Raw genomic sequence first — 5,902 nt, forward strand, 5'->3', positions numbered from 1 at the left:
TCTAGTACTTGAACTTGACTTATTATTATGTATTTCATTTATGATTTCGTAGCTTAACTCAAGAGCAGGATGGTATGCATCTTCCGGCAAAACTAGGGGATCACACCGATTAATAGAGGCCTTCGGAACATCATCAACGTAAACGATTTATTTGTTTGAGGCAAAGTTCAGCCATTTCCTCCAGAAATACCTTGTAACTATCTCTAGATGAAACTGGTACCACATTGGTGTCAATGGTGTTCCATGAAATGTGTGGTAGATTTAAATCGCCCAAAACATTGCATTTACGGTCTCAAGTAAAGAAACTAGCTGCATATATACTGATACGGCAGAATTAGGAGGGATGTAGCAAAGAGCTAAATAAATATAAGTCTTTCCAGCCTGCATACGTATACATTTAAATTCGGTATATTCAATGACAGGAAGACTAACTTCCTCGGGTGGTATCGATGAATGCACCGCAAAAAGAACACCACCCGGTGCCCACGCGGTCACTCCTGTGTATTTGATATTCATTTGGAAGAATTTCGGAATTAAAAATATGAGGTTTGAGCTATGTTTCGGTCAAGGATATAATATTATAATTGCAGTCAAAACCTTTTAAATATAAGTTGTATAAGGCTAAGTACAGACCTTTTAAGTAAAGAGTCAAGAAATAAATTTCTATTATTTCGCGTGTGTGAATAGTAATGTCCACAATGTTTTGACATCTGATATTTCACAGCCTGCTGTCTCATTTTTTCCTTACGAAATAATGGAACAGGAATATATTATGTATTTCTGTTTCAAACAGGGACGCCTTGTACGCTTCACAAACAAACTTCAGTAAACCATAGTAGAAAGCATGATAAAAAAATAGGAAGGTAGAACCGCTGAGTGGAATTTTTCAAATTCTTGACTTTTGCAAGCAATTTAATTTTAAAATTTTATACACAAACTCACACACACACATTCTCATTTTCAATCTCAAACAACAACTTTGAACAATTCCTTTTTTTACTCCCAATTTTATACGATTTTAAAATGTTGGCAAACTTCAAAAAAAAATCATGGCCGACGCATTGGTAGAACGGTTTTACATTACTATGCTTTTATCATGGTAGAAAGCATAGAAAATTTCTTAAGAACTTCGTACTGCTTAAGAAAATTTAGCTCAATAAATTTTTGTTGATCATTTCTTGGGCTTTTTTACTCGTCGAACTAAAGAAATGTTTACAAATAATAACATAAAAAACAGATTTGGTTTTTATTAATCCCTAATTTCAATTGCATTTCTGATTGGACACAAAAACTTAACACCAATGGTTTGTCTCTATGGGAAGGCATTGATGTTGTTGAAGAAATTTACATAATTTATCCCAAATGGAGAATAACGATATTAAAAAAAATTTAAAACGACCAACGCAGATCTCCATTATTTGAGAAAATCAAGTAACACTTGTATGTCCATTGAAAATTTTCAATCCTTGAGATAAACTTTTTTATTCAGTTTTAGAGATTAAACTGAATACGTAAATATGTTTAGCTTTTTAAATTATACTTTCATAATTAAGGTAGGTCTCTATGGTACTTAAAAAACTATATTTAATGCAATGGGGCGTATTCATAGTCAAAATTAAGTTGGTACTTAAAGTTAGTTGCAGCTTTTTGATAGAATTTTGGTTGGGTATCTGCCAATAAAGTTACAACCAACTTTAAGTACCAACTTAATTTTTACTATTAGATTTTTTATCTTTTTCAAAAAAGGCGACTATCGATAGATTATCGATAGTTTAAAAAAAATATGCCCACTATCGATAGATTTCCACCACTACTTATAGGTATGAAATTTGTGAGCGAAACCAAAAAAAAAAACCATTGTACTTGTTTATTTTTGATCCCTAAATTCACAACTTCAAATCGATATAAAATGGAAATGGGAACCAACTTTTACAAATTCTTTGGTATTTATTCATATATTGACCTCTTATAATGAATGCAATTGGTCTCTTTTTCATCACTTTTTGAGTGTTGCACTGTGTAATTATCAGCGCTAAAAATAAGCGTTTTATTTCATTTAAGGGTAATTAACAAGAGAATTCAAAATTTTTTAAAGAAAAATATAATATATATATATAATATAATACTCACTGTAAAAAAGTGCCTTTAAAGATTCGATTATCCGTAAATTTTTCAATAATTGCAATTAATTATTTTTTGCTTGTCATGAATCATATGAATAATTAATCGATTATTTTATTTTTTTCCCATCCCTAGTTATGTATTAAATGGAGCTCGTTGGAAAAAATTACACAAATTCAAAATTTGAACGTTGAATGAATTTATTGAATATTTGGATAGCGATTCATATAATATTTTACGTAATCTAAGATTAATGTTACTTTTCTTTGCAGTAATGAATACATATACATACGTACTATTCGTACAATCAATTTCTGGGAAGGTAAAGCGAATGGCGATTAATAAAACATAATTCAAATTTCTTATTAGAACAGTCATTACATTTTAATACTGTTTGTTAACATTAAATTATATGTATATAAGAGTATTGTACATAATTATATTACAGAAATATATGTACAGTGGCTCAAACAAATTACCACGTGTTGATTTTTTTTCAATATTCGTAATGCTTTTCCGAGATAATTATTTTTTTTTTTTGGTATCTTTATATAAAGTACCGTGCACACTTTAACCAAAACAACATAAAACACAGTTTAAGACTTTATAAAAAATTTTGGAAAATTCAACAAATTTTCATCAAAATTTTAACTTCTTTATCTGATTCTTTACAACATTTTCCGGTATGCAGTTTGAGTATGCAGTTTTATAGCCCATATAGTCTAATGAAGCAAGTTTCAAACGGCTAAAAAATCCCATTGATTTTTAACAATTTTTTTTGTGACCGATTTTTGCACCTTTTTCCATATAAGACTGCATTTATTATGAAATAAAATGCGGTAGACCATTAACAACAAAATTTCAATATAGTTTGACACTGTGATATGTCTTTGGTTAAAGCTTGGATGATATTTTTTTTATAGAAAAATACCAAAAAAAAAATATAACTCGAAAAACACTACGAATATTAAAAAAAAAAATCAACGCGTGGTATTGTTTCGAGCCACTGTATGTATATATGTACACATAAAGTGTTCATTAAATCTGAAATAGTCTTTGCGGGTCAGCGTGAAGGTGACATTGCCTTATTTACTAACTAACGATACAACCTCTTAAACGTCGTAAAAAACTTAATTTGTGTAAGTTGTACTTAAAGAATCGATAAAAGTATGAACCATAACTATCAAGTGCATTAATTTGTGCCAACAATTTAAAAATCTATAAAATAAAAATATGAAAATACATCAATTTTTTTCTTATTGTTTTAAACTGCTTAAAGACAACTTAACAAATTTTCAGGGATTGCTTCTGTGGTGATATCTTAATCAACTTTGATGGAAACGAAAATGTTCCATTAACGAGATGTAAAATTTTAAACACAAAAAGGAATAATGCGTAACGGTAAACATGCATGTCGCTACCTTAACATAGAAAGGCCCTTACAAAGCTGTATTTCGAAACAGAAAATTAGAAAGGGACTTTTCTATATTAATGTAACGATATGTGCATCTTGTTTAACTGTGAACGCGGCTATCCATACATACATAATACATATGTACTTGTATGTATGTGTTTTATTTTTTATGCATACATACATGTCTGGTGAATCATGGACTGGAGATTCCATTGCGAATTTCACGCGAAGTCGGCAGTTCTAAAATAGAGAAATGCATTGACATCTCAGCTTGTTACTAAAACTTATTAAATTTTTGCAATTACAACAATGCATAATAGAAACCTTCAATGTTCAATTCGTCCGCCATTGGGTTTTTTGACGTTTGCTAGCATTTTGAATTTACTCTATCGAAATAATTCTAATGTCAAAGAAATTCAAAAAAATAAACAAATGAAAATTTATGATTTGAAATACATATTTATTTATTCAGAAGTTAGAAAAACTAAACAATTTGTAATCGAAAAATTAGTTGCTGCTTTAACGGCTGCGGAAATTCCGCATTTACCGTATAAAGGCTGTTTTGTGGTGTTATGAAAAGGGATTTTTGAACTTTGCGAAATAGGGGCCGATTAGTACCTTTTTTCATTTTCTGTTTAACCGACTTCTCTACAACTCAAAGCTTCTTTACAAGCAAAAATATTACATACATATGTACATACATATGTACGTTCATGTAGTTTGATTTTTCATCTGTCACTTGTGTTTATATCGCCGTGGAATCACCCATATTATATAGATTATTTTTAAAAAGAGTTATGGTTATGTAACAAATATCTTATATATTGATAATTCTTAAATTTTTATATTCAACACCAACAGCCGGTTTCACCAGCAATTTAAATAGAAAATGATTTTTTATTTTCTGTCAATTTCCATATAAAATTCAAAAAATTAAAATCATTTTTCACTTGAATTGCTTTCGTGGAATTGGCTGATAATAGTATTCTTATGTATATGTATAGTACATACATGTATGTATGTATGCATGCATGCATGTAAATATGTACCGTATATTTAGTTCATCCATGTGTAAAGATAAGCACATAAAGATAAAATCAGCATATATCTTTAAATCTTAAGAATAACAAAATAACTATAATGATATGATTAAACTTTTATTGTGATAACGATCCTTACATCAAATTTCCACTAGACATTGAATTGACAAAAAACTAAAAAAAATTCCATATGGAAATGAACGAGGCGTTTATGTTTTCAATGCTGAATTTTGTTATAAAATTTTTTCAATTTAACGCTAAGTGGAAATCGGACATGTGTATGAATGACGTACATAGCGCAATGCAAAATGATCAATAAACATTTTAATTACTGTATATCTTAAAATTTTTCGTATCACAGTTTCTTCGCCTAAAATTGTAAATGTATTTGCTTACTATTTGAAAACATACAAATTTTGTTCATACATAACATATTAAATATAATTTAGAATCGAAAAGAAGAGCTAAAGGATGATTCATTGTATACACTGCGTACATTATTAAAAAAGGATAAGTTAGAGTACACATATTCACAAATATATTTTTCGGCTAATAAGCGAAAGGAATATTAAATATGATGACAAACGAAAATAATAAAAACCATGATAAAAATATATGAATTCAGTCTGATATATATAGTTCTAAAACATGGCACTTACATACAAAGTCAGACATAAACGAAGAACTATTATTTTACAACTTTTAGTCTATGACGTTAATAAGAATATTTGTGCACTGCTTGACACTACATTTTTTTTTTTTTTTTTTTTGATTAATTATTGCAAGCGGTTTACTATGTGGAAGTGAAATATTTTACTATTTCTTTAAATATACATACAAGCGTATTTATAATCTACATTTTCCAACTTTTATGTTGAAATTGCACATGCGCGTATTTGGCGGTTTTAAAAACCATGGAATACATTTTTTTTATCCTAAAAATATACGTTCGCTAACATATTGTAGAAAGTGTGAAGTAACCTTCATTTAGAAATGTAATTGATAACACTAGTTTACAGCAAAAATGTTCAATGGATGTCACTGTCCAATTTCTATATAGAACTGCTCGGTGATTCCGAAAATCGAGCAAATTTTTTTTTTCTATGGATACGTTTTCGAAATATTTGCAATTTACCGCTATTCAGCTTAAAACAAAATGTGGTTCCACTTAATCGCGTATATCTTAGCAACCAATTTAACAATCTTAAAATGACATACGTCAAATCAAAGCTAATAAAATTCTCCATAAAGCATTTATACATTACTTTCCGCTAGGACTGTTAGTTTCTGACAAATTAATTATTCCAGTTTTTATTTTTTATTTTTT

The sequence above is a fragment of the Rhagoletis zephyria genome, unplaced genomic scaffold, assembly GCF_001687245.7.
Source record: "Rhagoletis zephyria isolate East Lansing unplaced genomic scaffold, Rhagoletis_zephyria_1.1 Rzeph_scaffold_03787, whole genome shotgun sequence".
Lineage (NCBI taxonomy): Eukaryota > Metazoa > Arthropoda > Insecta > Diptera > Tephritidae > Rhagoletis > Rhagoletis zephyria.